We start from the raw sequence: 15,439 nt of genomic DNA, 5'->3' as shown, positions 1-15,439 counted from the left end.
ACTTCAAAATTGCAAATGAAGTGGGGATTTGAATTTCCTATGCTTCATTTGCATATTTGCTTCATGGTGCTCTTTCAAAAATCGCTAGTTCGAAAGTAAAACTTCAGTCTAGACGCGGTTCTTTCGAAAATAGAAGCCTTTTTCGAAAGATCCTGTAATCTCAAAAAATGAGGCAAACGCTGGTGTTACACATGTCTGCCTATATTCTCTTTACATGCTTTTATTGACACTTACAAACCTTTGTATAGCTATCATACAGGCCACTGGCACCCCTTGGGGCTGACCGGAGTGTGCAGTGTGTTGCTCTGGTGGTGATTTAAAGGGCCTGGAGCTACTTCCTTCTTCCTCCCACTCCCTCCACTGCACATGCAAATTGTGCAATTGCATATATACACCTTACTGGTCATATGGAAATACAATTAGTTAATGCATGTGAATACACAACTTTGGATACTGCACATGTTGCCATTAAAGAGCAAATCTTACATATATACACAAGTGCATTCCCTGCTTGTTAGCTACCTGCCATAAGCCTCCGATGACATAAATATTGGTCATGCATAACCATAATCTGCATTTTTAACTCGCACATTAAGATTCTCAGTTTCTTGTGAATTCAGTCACTATGGCGTTTTCCTTTTAAATGGTTTTTATTAATAACTGTTTGATCTGTATAAGGTGCCTGACAGACTTATTACCCACTTTGGTGATGAAAAACTCCTGGCGAGGTCTGGGAGACCAGGCTTCTAAGGGCCAGCATGGTGTCTGTCTTATAAAGCTCTCATTCTTCTGGCTGACCATCTGTGTGAAAAAGGACCGCTACTGCGCAGCAGTGGTTTTGTTGAGCTTGGCCTTGAGTTCTTTTTTCCAGATCCTGCCTAGTGACGGGAAAGCTGGGGATGTCGGGGGCGGTGGAGAGAAACCTCACAGAGAATTTCATTGGGGAGGGTGAGGAATGGTGGGGGGGAGGAGGCTGAAAGCTTAACAAATGACTGACTGGCAGAAGACTACAGTAAAGTCAGTGAATAATTTTACTGTCCTGTTCTAGCAGCTTGGGAATGTGCCATATTAAACAATAACATCTTCCAAGTGAGCCAGTGAGAGGGACAGAGGAAGAGGAGGAGTGGATGAAAGGTGGACTGGGAAGGGGGGTAAGGGAATGATTGAATCTCTGAGTACAAGCACTGCCAGTTCTGGGATCGACTACTTTATATTTTTCTTACTTTTTTTTAAAATGAGATATTTGACAGAATCTAAGCCCAGGGTATAAAATCAGTGCTGGTCTTTCACCAGGGCTTGGGAAATAACATTACGGGTAGGCTGCTGCTCCGAGTTTTATATAAATAAATTAAAGAGTTATTACTTCTTTGGAGCCTTGTGGACCTCTTCTCTATACAGTCCTATTCAGGCGTTTAAAGAACACTAGCGCTAGGCTTACAGGGAGGAAGGGAGCCATGTCTCTGTTTCTGGCTTCACTAGGATTTATGGAGTTCACATGGGGCTGTGGCTGCTGCAAAAGGGAATTTTCAGCTTTTTGGATGTGTAGGGTCTGTGTTCTGGCAGGAAGGGTCTATATAGAGGACTGTGTGTGGAGCCATCAGAAGTCTTGATTTAGACTCTCATGAATGCTGTGTCAAGGATATATCTGTTATTAGTAAACTGCCACCGTGCCTGAATGTGGCCCATAGTACTCAGTTTCATTAAAAAGAAAACCTGGCCAGAGCCTCCAAAGGGATTGATGTACCATCTGGTAAGAAGATAAGCTATGTACAGAGAGCTATATATGTTTATGCAAACACATGCCCCTGGTTACCAATGCACAGAACTTCCATTGGAATCCCTGCTAGTTTCATGCCTATGCCCTCCTCTGATCAGTAGCTGAGTTGATCTCACAGAATAAGCTTCTCCGTAAGATGGCAGCAAACGGTTTCCCAGAGACATGAGTTTCTGCCGCCATTTGACTGTAAGACTTCATGATGAGCCTGAAATCATACATTTTGAACTTCCAGTGAAGAGGGAGGGGCAAGAATAAAAATTCTGCTGTAAAATGCATTATATAGGGCTATTGGGAAATTCAAAGGGCTTCCAGGGTTTGAGCCAACTGATGATGGGAGTCACGTCTGAGACCAGATTGCACTGGTGAGAGAAGGAGAGGGAAGTAGGAAAGCATGAGAACCATCACAGAGTTCAGAAAGCTTTATTCTCTTGTGATGGACACCATTTAAGAGGTGGTAGATCCGTTAAACACCAACACCCGTGTACACAGCTTTAGGAAAGGTGTGGACAGTACAGGAAGTCTTGCCATAGAGTAATTGTTTTTTTCTGCCTCCTATTTAATTAGACAGTTGCAGTGGCATAATAGAAATCTATGTGTTTCTTTTCAGTTGTCAGGAGGAGAGTAGAAGGAGTCTATATATCTCCAGTCAGACATTGGAAATACTCACTTATGCCTTGACATATGGTGCTACTATTGTATATGCACAGTACCAGAAAGGGAAAGGAATGCTATTGTACATGCACAGTACCAATAACAGAAAGGGATGCTTTTGGTTTTGGAAAGTTGCCTGGTAGTTGGCTCCAGGTTATAGCTTCTATGGAGCCACAGCAAAGATGAAACTGGCCCCACCTCTTTCTGACTAAATACTTCTATGGATGAAGAAAAGGGCCTGCACAGTTGCATATTATTGAGCAACCTGAGCTTTTATCTGTACTGGAACTAAGGTACCTCTCAATCTCAAACATAATTAAAAATACCATTTGTAATAGTGAAAAAATGATCCCAGTTAATTAGACTGCAGATGAGACTCTCGTGATTGCAAGGTTTTGGGAAGCCAATGAAATCTTAGTAGAGGATCATGTTGTTGCTGATATAACATTGCTGCTACTGTAGCTCTTGTATCAAAGAGCCAAACCGACATCTATCATGATAAAGAAAAATGTATCTGCAGTGTCAATAGGTTGTCAACAATCCCACCCTACTCATTTTCCCTCCTTGCCTTCTCTTTCATAAATATTTTAGACAGAGAAATGTACTGCAAGGTTACCAAGACCAGTGTGTGGAGGCATAGAGTTTTACCTCTCCTTGGTTCTAGCCACAAAATGCTACTTATGAAAAAGGGTAAGAATCTAATAGTGAAAGAGTGAATTCAGGTGATGAAGTATATATGCTCTGATTCCAGCTCAGAAGTTGTTCTAAAGAAGGGGCGACAAAAATCATTTGGGTAGAAAAAAGTACTCGGACGTTGCTCAAATTGAGCATAACTTCAAATTATTAATTTGCAGTAATTCTGGGTTGTGTTTCTGAAATGCTTGAATACATTTTGTTCCCCCCCCCCCCAATTCTGATTACTGTCCAAAAGTGGAAGTACAGGAAGTCTCTCAAGAAAGGGTGCTCTGGAGATTTCCAGTGCAATTTTGGGCTCTAGAGGATCAGATAGTTTGGATAAACCTATGAACTTTTGAATGTTTATCTGAACTGAATCTGAACTCTGAGCATGTTAAGTTTCACCAGTCTCTATTAGGGCCAGTTTAGCGCCAGTTGAAATCAGTGGGAGGCAGGCTCATAAAGAAGAAGATTTTTAATGTTTTGCTCTCTCTTTATCTTTGCCACGGATGATTCCACCCTCCCCCACCCCCATCCCTGAGAATTTCTGCTTCCTGCTGAGCATTAACCAAATAGAAAATGAAATACAAATGTACCAAATATGTATAGCCATACATTTCATGCAATACTGCTGTTCCAGCTGCTATCCATCTCATTTGTTACTCACTATCTTTGCAAGAGGATTTAGGCAGAAAGAGAAATCCATATATAATCTATGATTTTTTTAACCTGACAGTGCCTCTCTTGATACCTGTTTCTTTCTTCACTGGGAAACGACTAATACAAGGACATTAAGGGTGCATCTATCTACACAGCACCCTAAACTCGAAATAAGATACACAGTTTGCGTAGCGCAAATTGTGTATCTTCTTTCGATTGAATTTCAAAATAGTGTATTTAGAAATTTGGTATGTCTACACACCGCCAAATTTCAAAATAACATGCTATTTTGAGATAAGCATGTAGAACAATAATAAGTGGATCGAGGGTTACAGGGATGCTGAAATAGGTCTTGAAATAGCAGGTGCATTCAAAAGACACAGGGTAGCTATTATGGGATACTTCCGGTATCTTGATGTAGCCCCGCTGTGTAGATGTACCCTTTGTTACTGAAGAATAGTAAACAAAGCAATGAAAAAAAAACCAACAACCCAAAAACCTGAAATAAAGTAAAATTGCAGAATTCTCCCAGAACTGATACCGTAATTCTATTTGTATAGCCTCATCAATGTAGGATCCGAGTGACTCATTTATTTATAGATTTATTCTTCCAATACCCCTGTGAATTAGGGAAGGAATTTATAATCCCTTTTATGAAGATGGATGAGCTGAGGTACACAGGTGATATCATCCTGGTAAAACTTGCCATTGACTTCTGTGCAGCCAGGATTTCACCCATAGGAGTTGTCACTTGCCCAGGATCTCACAAGAAGTCTAAGACAGAGCCAGGAATGGAACCCCGATCTCTGTGGTCAGTATCTTAACTATAAGACCAGTAGTTCTCAAATGATAGGTATGACCCTTCTAGAGGGCTCATTAAAAAATAACAAGGGGAGTTGCAATGTGTTGAAAACTGTATTACAACCTGAAGCAAAGGAATTATTGATCCTTCAAGTCCTGCACACCCATACCCTTGAAGGTCAAGAATTCTCTGTCAATGTCTTGAAACATACACCAACATAAATTATATAGGCTTAACACTGTTATCTCTGATACATGTTTTACCTTTACAAGAAATGTGAGGAAGTCATGAAAAGTTTTGACTTGGATGAAGGGGTCACCATCATGGAAAGATTGAGAAATGTTCCACCATCCTTGGAGAAATATCCAACTTTTGGGACTTTATTATGGATGATTGTAGCTTCAAATCCATCAAAGTCAGCTACTACATGGAGATAGTTGACTTTTGGGCCTATGTTGTTGTGTTACTGATGTGTCACCAAAGAGAGCACTGGGAGGAATGCATTATGTTTCTTGTGGGAGGTCTCAAGATTAATCTGTCCACTAAAGGCCACATGTGAACTCAGGAGCAGGTCTGCATGAAAATCAAGTTGGTCCGTCAAGACCCCCAACCCTGAGCCCTGACCTTCCCCTCCCAATTCTTTGCCTTGCTTCCCCCATCCAGCTCCCTCCTCCCAGGTTTCCCCCTCCCCTCTCCCACTCTCTCTCTTCCTGCCTCCTTTCCCCAGTCTCACCAGAGTTTCATTCCCCCTGCCCCCAATTTTGTTAAATAAAGAGAGTTTGTGTTCATGTCAAATAAAATACACATATTTTCATCAGGAAGGGGGGTTAGGGAGGGGTAAGTGGAAGGACGTGAGGGAGGAATGAGGTACAAGCCCCCAGTGGGGCAGACCAGGGAGGCTGTTAGTGCTCCTTGGGGTGGAAGCTCTCCCGCAGGGCCTCCTGGATACTGACAATCCCCTGATAGACCTCCCGGATGGCAGCCTGCAGAAAGTGCAGCCAGGCTCTCAGCAACGCGTCCACGAGAAGCACCAGAGTGTCCAGGGGCAGCTCTGGCTCCATGCTGCAGAGTGCTGTGGTGTCCCGAGTGAGGGCAACCAGAGCACGCAGAGACAAAATGCTTTGCTGTCCCTCATCGAGGTAGGCAAGCAAGAAGGGAAAGCTGAGAAATGGCTGTCCAGGGGGTGTCCCTTTAAGCACAGGCCTCAGATAGCCTCAGGCAGCAGTCACACAAAGTAACTCCTGACCTGATGCCCTGCTGGACCTGGTTCCGGCTCGCCTTAAATGCGATTCAGCGTCCACTCAGTGTGGACGCCCTATTTCAAAATAGCAAAATGCTATTTTGAAATGCATTTTGTGTGTAGTTGCATAAAATAATTTATTTTGAAATAACTATTTTGAAATAAGCTATTTCAAAATAACGCTGTAGTGTAGATATACCCTTAGAAACAAGCAGCTCTCATTTAGGGACCTAAATTAGTGACTGGAGTTTCATAAATGATCACCTCTCGGTAATTTTATATTGCTCTCAGTGGCCCCTTTCAGTGAGTGCTGCTGGGCACCAAACACTTTTGGAAATGTAGCCTCTTCCTTAAAAGTGCTCAAAATGGGAGTTCCGGGTGCTTGAAAATATGGTCCTTTAGTCATGTTAAACTTCTGTAGCAATATCAGTGTTGGGTGAAACTTTGGACTAAACTTGTTTGTAAATCTTTTAACAGGACTTGCAATCAAATCTGGACTCATTTACAGTTTTGAATGGGTACTGTATGGGGCAACTCAATTTTGCGGGAGTTCACGAATTTGGAGATTTTGCCTGCATTTCACTTTTACTGCATATGAGTTTGTTTAGCCCTGAAATCCATGGGTATGAATGCACAAGGACAAGGCCTTAAGGGATGGTTTTCATGAATCCCTAGGGACTGCAACTGATCGTTTACATATCTGAACTATGCATCTACCTGTACACTGCAAACAGCAATTCTCAAAAGTATATCACCTCTGTTTGAACAAAATGCTACTGGTTCTGCTGCCATGATATCCTGTTCATAGAGGAACCCATCTTCCCTCCTAATAAAACTAATGTAATAAAGTACTGAATAAGTTCATGTATACAAGTCAGGCAGCAGTAATAGGTTAGTCAAAATGTCCATAGCAGCAGGATGTAGGAATGCCTTCTAGAAACACTTAACCTGGTATGCACAACTGTGTTTATATAGCAAACCAAAGAAGATTAGCTACTATACACAAGGTCCAAGAAGATCTAAATCAGAGGAATTATGCTTATTCCAAGGATATGGTATACCAAATATTTTATGATCAAAGATTGCTTTGGGGGGTTTCCCACAGATTGTACTCTTAACCTGAACTTGAGATATAACTATAAAATTAACTGGTTCAGATATTCACTGTCTGACTAATTTTCAGCTTGTCCGAGTACATCTTTGCTGCCTCTGTCTCATGCAAGTTCCTTACATTAACAATGCACATTGCCATCCGCATCTTGGTTATGACTTATTTTTTAAGCAAATGTATTTGTGTAAGGGGAGAAGTTTTCAAGTGGGACAAGTAATGTATTTTGTTCTTAACACAAGATGTTTAGTTAAAAGCACAGTCCCATCAGCAGTAGCATATTATAGCAGTGATGTGGCTTTATCTCTCACAGAGAGAAAAACTCTGTGCAGTCAGCTGATGTAATTATTGGTGCAAATGAAAACATTCAGGAGAGCGAAAACATAAGAATGAACAATCTCGCATTCCATCAAAAGAAGATCTTTCTCCGAGAGGAAATTCAACTGAGAGAACATTTACTCAGATGGACTGAGCCCAATTAACTGGATCCAACTTTTCTGAATTCTGAAGGCATTCACCTGTAGCACTGGATCAGAACATCCTGGCTTGGACATGTGTCTGTGGGTATGTTTATACTACACCACTTTTAAGTACGAGGCTGTATCAACATGGCACTGTTGCAAAAAGTCAGCCTAGCTTAATTCTTTTGGAACGCACTTTTGCCGATAAAATCCTTCTACCCCCAATGATCAGGTTTCGCTTTGTCGGCAGGAGAGCGCTCTTGCCAACAAAGCAGCATTCACATGTGCCCTTGCCGTAACAAAACCTTATCATTCATTGTGCATCTGTGAATGACAAAAGTTTGTTGAGCAAATGCAAGTGTAGACACAGCCCGCATTGGGTAAAACCAGACTTTTGAATATAATACACATCTTTCCTAGTTTGGATTTGAATGTCACAGTGCAGGGCACTTAATGAGTGGCTGAACTTGAATACTGAATTCAAACACTAGCAACTTTGGGGAAGCTGAGCTCCAGATCTAATGCTGCATATAAACGGCATGGCTTTGGTCCAGTTTATCCCCAAAGTAACTTAATACAACACCATGGTTCCGCATTGCCTTGTTGCTGTTATTTATTTCTGAATCATATAATTCTCCCTCAGGTCACAACCTTGTTTCTTTTCCAATTGAAATCTAAGAGTAGTGATCAAAATCTTCTGTTAATTATTTCACAGTCAGTTACATGAGAATGACTGTGATGTTGCAAATGTGTTCAGTGTGGACTGCTGGAAAGAAAGAGGAGCAGGAGAAAAATGGGGAAACCTTATGTCAAAGGTCAGCTGACGTTAATCTCTTGTCTTGAGGCAATGAGTTGGTCATTGTTTTAACGTGTCTGAAAGTCATAACACTCATTTAAGTGCTTAAGTCTGAATATTAAAGTCTAACTTCTGACATAATTTTTTAGACTTGTGTCCATCATATTATTTCTGTTCCCTAACTGAAACTTCTTAATCACGAGAATAAGAAAGGATGAATGTTGAGTAACAAATAAAACTCTGCCCATTATGAATTTCCAGATAAAAATCCCTGGTGCAAAACTTATGAAAAGTCCTCAAATTGGGTGGCATTTGATGCTTATCTGAACACTTGAGAACAACTGAAGATGTCACCTCATGAATAACAGATTGATCTCATCATATCAATTACAAAAATATTTGCCAATAATTTCTTGCATTATGTCACCAGCTCTAGCCAGAGCCTAATCCATATCAAGCCTTAGAGAGCAAAGGCAACACCTCAAATTACACAGAGAAGCTATTGGAAAAGCCTTCAGAGAACTGTGGTAATAGGATCCCTGTCATGGAGAGTACCTAGCAACCAGGCAGCTATGTTCTGTGACAGACAAATACTTTCCATAATTTTGTGCCTCCATTTTCATTATCTCATGCAAAGAGCACTTTCTGTCCTGGGACAGTCATTGTTCTCTTTGAGTATTAATGAAAAGGCTGAATAATTGTCTGGATAAAAAAATTGTTTGGTATTGTCCTTAACTGGAACTTTTTGCAATGTGAAAAAACTAGTAGTGATGGCAAAATTGTTGCTATTACTCGCATTTTACTCCAGTATGTTTGAGACATAAAAACGTTTGGTATTTATTCCCCAGTGGCACTTTTGATTTAATGAAAAATTGCGTAAGTCATTATTCTGAAGTGAACTCTTCTTCAATTTCAGCTTAAAGAGCTATTCATCAACATGCCACAGAATCTATTTCATGGCCCAGTTGATGTTTTTCAGTAGAACTGCTATTACCAGTGGTGGTCAAACACCACAGCAATCTAGTGGTCTGAGTAAGGGATTGAGTGAGAAATTCAGTTTTCATTACAATGAAGTTGGGCAGAAGGTGCACAATGTTGACAACTTTCATAGTTTTATTGATAGTCTCACGATATTTGATGGTCTTCTAAAAGCTTTGGCTGCTGGAATCTGGTTGTTGCCTGAATATCTTTGTTTTCATTAAAAAACAACCAAACAACAACGTCCAGACTGTTTAGCCAGTTACCGTAACCTTTGAAGTACTGTGATAGCTAACAAACTTTCTGGTACATGTTTTGTCCTGAGTTTGCCAGAGAAGAAAGTTGGGCTGTAAGCAATGGACAGAAGAGAGGATAAAAAGGGGAGGGTAGTTGTGATTAACCTATGTCCTATCTCCATGGAACAGTATCAGCATCACTGCCAATGGACTTAACTTCCCCTCGAGTAGAAAACTTGGGAACAAGAGACAGCTTTTGGCAGGTCCCAGTGTGGCAAGGAAGACAAAAAGTAAAATATTGGGTATTTGACTGCAGAAAATGGCAAATGCAATGATAAAAATGCAGAATACTGTGAAATATCAGAAAAAAAGCTCAGTTCTGTGACTGTGGGATCACAGTGCCCTTGACAGAGAAGAATAGACAGTTCACATTTTTAGTGCTATTGTTTTAGGCCGTCTTCAGCTTTAGGCAGGCAAGAAAGTAAGAAAAGGGTTAGATTGTCATTACCTCAGTGAGATGTGCTTCTTGGTGTGTGTGTGCACTTTACCGTTATGCTGTGGAAGAGGAGAGATTGTGCCATAATCCAGCATGGGCCTATCCCTCTCTGGCACAGTATAGCCTTTGAATTTTTTTTAAATGTAGATTTTTATAAAACCTTAAATTTCTCAAATTCATCTTGGTATCTCTGTAACCATCAGACTTCACATAGAGTAGTAACGTCTTGGTTTTTTTAAAATTTCTTTGGACCTTCTACGCTTTTAGGCCTCCTCACTTTTTTGCTTCACACTCTGTGCAGCTTTTAGGTTGTTTTGACTGAGCTAAAGGACTCGCTTTTCTGTTTTCCTTTTTCCAGGGGCATTCTATTATCTGTTGGGTCTTTTTGAATCCTGTTCTTACACTGTGTAGTGATTATAGAAACACAGCACCCAGGGTTGGGATAATGCAAGACTGTCTTTATTTCCTGTTTCTCCTCCTTGCTATTTGTGCCCTAACAGTCATCCTGAATTAGTGACTCTATACGTGCACAGCTAAAACTAAGTCTAAGGGTGTGTTTAGACTGTAATAAAAGTCCAATAGCAGTGGCTGTCAGAGCCTTGATCACTGATGTGGGCTCAAGCTGTGGCATTAAAAATAGCAGTGTGGACTTTTGGATTTGGGGTCTGAAACTCTATGGGGGGGGGGAAGGGTTTCAGAGTCCTGAATGTCTACACTGCTATGTTTAGGCTTGGAATCTGAGCCCCATAAGCCTAGTCAGTTTCCGAGGCTTTGAGAATCACTCCATGGTTTTTTTTGTTTTTGTTTTTTATTGCAATGTAGACATACCTTAAAAGTTTTACACAGTGAAAGCTCATAAGATCAACACCCTTATCAATGAAAGAGATATATGCACAGTAGTTTCTTCCCCCCAGGTAACAATTATTGTAAACAAATATATAAATTATAAACGTATCTAAATTATAAACAATTATAATAAACAAAAGCATTTTTATTAAGTATAAAAAGTAGGATTTAAGTGATTGCAAGTGAAAATAGTCAGAAAGTGGGAGGTAGGGAGAAAGAGAGAGCATGTGAGCACCACTTGTCATGGCTTATGGCAGAAAACTTGCCAGCTTTTGCCCCTATTAAGAGAGACAAGACTTCTTTTGGGTCTACTCCTGCAGAGTTCAATTGAAGTTTTGCAGCCTTCCATGGGAGACTTCCGTTGGGCTTTAGTCTATGGAATGGTGTATTTATCTGCAAGGGAAAGAAAGTTGGTGCCTGTGATTTGCTGTGTAATGCTTATATTTTTTTATGAATTCTGTGCCTGTCTGAAAGCAATCTGGAACTAATGAGGACAGGGAGGGCTTCTGAAGGGAAAAATGTCCCATGGAGACATATTAAAGTCAGCCCAGAACTGAACTGATGATTTTGCAAACCTCAAACTAAGTATCCCATACCATTTTTTCTTAAGCAACTGAATCATATTTGAAATATGAAGAATGTGTATATGACCTTCATTTAAGATACCTTCCTCTTTCTGGTAACTATAAATCATGGCATCTCAAAAGGGAAACTTGTGAGTGAGTCAAAAATTAAATATTCTGGACTAAATCCACATATAGAATCATAGAATCACAGAACACTAGAACCGGGAGGGACCTTGAGAGGTCATCAGACCCAGTCCCCTGCCCTCATGGCAGGACCAAGCACCATCTAGATCAGCCCTGATAGATGTCTGTCCAAAATGCTCTTAAGTGATGGAGATTCCACAACCTCTCTAAGCAATTTATTCAACCCTGACAGCTAGGAAGTTTTTCCTAATGTCCAACCTAAACCTCCCTTGCTCAAATTTAAGCCCATTGCTTCTTGACCTATCATCAAAGGCAAAGGAGACTATTTTTCTCCCTCCTCCTCATAACACCCTTTTAGGTATTTGAAAGCTGCTATCATGTCCTCTCTAAGGGTATGTCTACACTACCCTCCTAGTTCGAACTAGCGGGGTAATGTAGGCATACCGCACTTGCAAATGAAGCCCCGGATTTGAATTTCTCGGGCTTCATTTGCATAAGCGGGGAGCCGCCATTTTTAAAACCCCGCTGGTTCGAACCCCGTGCAGTGCGGCTACACGGGGCACGAACTAGGTAGTTCGAACTAGGATTCCTATTCCGTGGAACGAGGTGTAGGAATAGGAATCCTAGTTCGAACTACCTAGTTCGAGCCCCGTGTAGCTGCGCTGCACGGGGTTCGAACCAGCGGGGTTTTAAAAATGGTGGCTCCCCGCTTATGCAAATGAAGCCCTTGGAAATTCAAATCCCGGGCTTCATTTGCAAGTGCGGTATGCCTACATTACCCCGCTAGTTCGAACTAGCGCCGTAGTGTAGACATACCCTTAGTCTTCTCTCTTTTAAACTAAGCAAACTGAATCTTTCAGTCTTCCTTCATAGGTCATGTTTTTTCTAGACCTTGAATCATTTTTGTCGCTCTTCTCTGGACCTTGTCCAATTTCTCCATATCTTTCCTGAAATGTGGTGCCCAGAACTGGACACAATACTCCATCTTAGCCAGACAGAGGGAAGCTGCCCTGTCCCATTCCCCACCTCTACCTGCAAGCTCCTGCGGGCTGTGAAAATAGCACCGTCCCAGGAAACTGCATGTGAAGATCCCTCTCCCACCTGCAGGTTCCTGTGGTCTGGGAAAGTAGCACTGCCCTGGGAAGCCACGTGTGCCAGACACAATGTGTGCCAGACACAGAGAGAAGCTGCCCTGTCCCGTCCTCTCCTGCCTGCCTTTGAATCTGCCCTTACCATGCATACCTGCCTGCCTTCTAACTGTATGAGTCCACATGCTTCTCTGAGAACTCTGAGCACCTACTGCAAAGTGGCTGCTTTAAAGCAAACATGTGGCCTTGCATAGAACACATCTCGATTGTCTTTACAAAGACCTTCACTATGTGATAGCAGATATGGGCTAGTCTTAACACAATGTATCTCCTGTAATCTGTGCCCTTGTAACTTTTCCTTATAGTGGGAACAGAAGCCAGCTTGCTGTGTACTTCCTTGGCTCCAGCATTTGTCCGCCTGGTGCAAATACACAAGTGAAAATGGACAAGGGACGATATATTCAAGGAGCGAGCTGCAGGCAAGGCAACAGTAGAGCATCTCTGCCTCCCTGATGACAGTTATGGAGTGCTTGACTGCATGCCTAAATATGGCCTTCTCCCAGAACCCTGTCTGCCTGGATCAAAATACCTGTTCTTTCTCCTCCAGCTGCATTGCTTTCACCCCTGAAGTGCTGAGGCCCCAGGACCCCGGGGTGGTGGTGGGGTGAACTCAGGGGCAGCCTTATCCTCTAGGACCTCGGGATACAAAAGGTTGTCCTTCACGTGTTTCTGAGACTCCCTCCCCACTTTGAATTCCCATTTACTTCACTGCTGTTTTCCCTAAATAAAAATGCATGTTCTCTGAACAACAGTGTCTGTATTGTATTGCTGGGGTGGAGTGGGGAATTAAAGGCAAACCCAGGGTATGTCTACGCTACAAAGTTAGTTCGAACTAACTTTCATAGGCGCTACACTAGCGCACCGTTAGTTCGAATTTAATTCGAACTAACGGAGCGCTTAGTTCGAACTAGGTAAACCTCATTTTACGAGGATCAAGCCTACTTTGAACTTACTAGTTCGAATTAAGGACTGTGTAGACCCTTAATTCGAACTAGTGGGAGGCTAGCCCTTCCCAGGTTCCCCCTGGTGGCCTCTCTGGGAACAACCAGGAAAACTCTTCTCCTCTCCCCCAGCCCCGGGCCCTTAAAGGGGTAGACTCTGGTCAGACGGCACTGGAGACAGCCAGCCCTGCCAGCAGTGTCTGCCCCTGACCGAGTGGCCCCACCATGAGCCAGGCAGCCAGTGGCAGCGAGCCGTCCCCTGCCCAGTCCCCGAGCACCCAGGGGCCAGCCAGGGGCCGTAGACGGCGCGCGGCCCCCTGGACTAGTGCGGAGGTCATGGACCTCATTGAGATTTGGGGGCAGGTCCCCAATCTCCAAGATCTCTGCACTAGGAGGAGGAACGTGGCTGTCTACAGCCGCATAGCGACTGCCATGGCTCGCAAGGGACACAGGCGCTCCCGGGAGCAGGTGTGCATTAAAGTTAAGCAGTTGCGGCAGGGGTACGCCAGGGCCACCAGGGGCAGTGCTGCTGCACGGGATGACACCTGCCCCTACTTCCCCGCCCTCCACCAACTCTTGGGGGGCAGGGCGGTCCGCACCAGCCCAGGAGGCAGCGAGCCGGGACCAGAGGGCCCTGACCTGGGCACACCGGAGGGGCCACCGCAGGATGTCCCAGCGTCCAGGGAGACCGTACCGGGTAAGTAGTTTGAATTAAGTAGTTCGGGGGGGGGGGGGAGGAGGCGGGAGGGAGACCAGAGACCACACGCGTGGGCCATGCCTTCCACGGATCACGCAGACACCTGTGCATGTGCGAGCACATGCCATGCCACCCTTGAGCAGGTGGCTCCAGCTGCGTGACACCCAGGGACCATGGCCCAATAGGCACATGCTTGTGCAAAGAGACCTGACATGCTCCCGACCCCGGGGCGGGACCCAGCAGGATGCTTTCCCTTCACATGTCCCCTCTACACGGAGGCGGGGAGATGTCCCCCTCCCCCCCGCCACCCCGGCCACACTATACATGGCACAGGGACATGGGTGTGGTCTTGGGGCAGCTCCCAGTCCCGGGGAGAGCCAGACATCCTGACCATGGCCTCTGTACAAGCACAGCGGCTCTGACAGTGCAGGACATGGTCACCCTCACGTTGCGGGGTGGGGGAGAGGGCTGGGCATCATCCTCTGCGTCCCCAGGGAGAACTGACCACTTCTCCTCTTTCTCTACAGCTGCACCAGCTGCTCATGCAGGGCGCACCACCCTGCCCAGGACATGCTCCCGCACCCGTGGCCTGCTCCGGACCACCACCACGGAGCAGGAGTATTGGGACCAGCACTAGGGGGCCCTGCGAGCCGTGCACCGCACACTGCAGGCCTGGATGCGGGAAGACCTGCAGCTCCGCCACGAGCTGCTGGCTGAAGTCCGAGGGCTGAGCACAAACCTGCAGCTCCTGCTGCAGAGCATGGTGCCCCGTGCTGGTCCTGCGCCTGCTGCCCCCCCAACTGCTGTCCCTCCTCCCACTCCTGCTCCCCTCCCACCTCTTCCTCCTCAGCCCCCACACCCTCTTCCTCAATGTCCACACCCCCCACCTCAACCTCTGCACCCTCCACCCCATCCCCCCAGGGAAGCCGAGGCCCCCTCCCTCGCCGTGCTGGGAGGCGGTTGGCCCGGCGAGACCCCCACCCCTGATCCTTGAATTTCCCCACCCCCTCCTTTCCCTTGCTTCCCCCTTCCAGCTCCCTCCTCCCAGTTTTCCCCCTCCCCTCTCCCAGCCTCTCTCTTCCCCTCTCCCACCTCCTTTTCCCAGTTTCCCCCAGTTTTGTTCAGTAAAGAGAGTTTCTATTTTTGACCACACGTGTCCTTTATTTTGTACATCAGGAAGGGGGGCTAGGGAAGGGTAAGTGGAAGGAGGTGAGGGA

General features: G+C 44.5%; 1 long non-coding RNA gene across 2 annotated transcripts in view; it reads left to right on the top strand.

Annotated features, from left to right (window-relative positions):
• LOC102444291 (uncharacterized) overlaps nucleotides 1-13,321 on the top strand; it is a 37,712-nt gene extending 24,391 nt beyond the window's left edge. For both annotated transcript variants that reach the window (XR_332011.4, XR_012902395.1), the window contains exon 4: nucleotides 12,890-13,321. This is a non-coding gene — a long non-coding RNA (uncharacterized LOC102444291). The remainder of the gene's footprint in view (nucleotides 1-12,889) is intronic.
• Nucleotides 13,322-15,439: the final 2,118 nt, after the last annotated feature.

This window comes from Pelodiscus sinensis, chromosome 3, assembly GCF_049634645.1.
Source record: "Pelodiscus sinensis isolate JC-2024 chromosome 3, ASM4963464v1, whole genome shotgun sequence".
In the NCBI taxonomy this organism is placed as follows: Eukaryota; Metazoa; Chordata; order Testudines; family Trionychidae; genus Pelodiscus; species Pelodiscus sinensis.
Note: the sequence above shows the minus strand (reverse complement) of the source record. Positions and strands in the feature narration are given on the sequence as shown.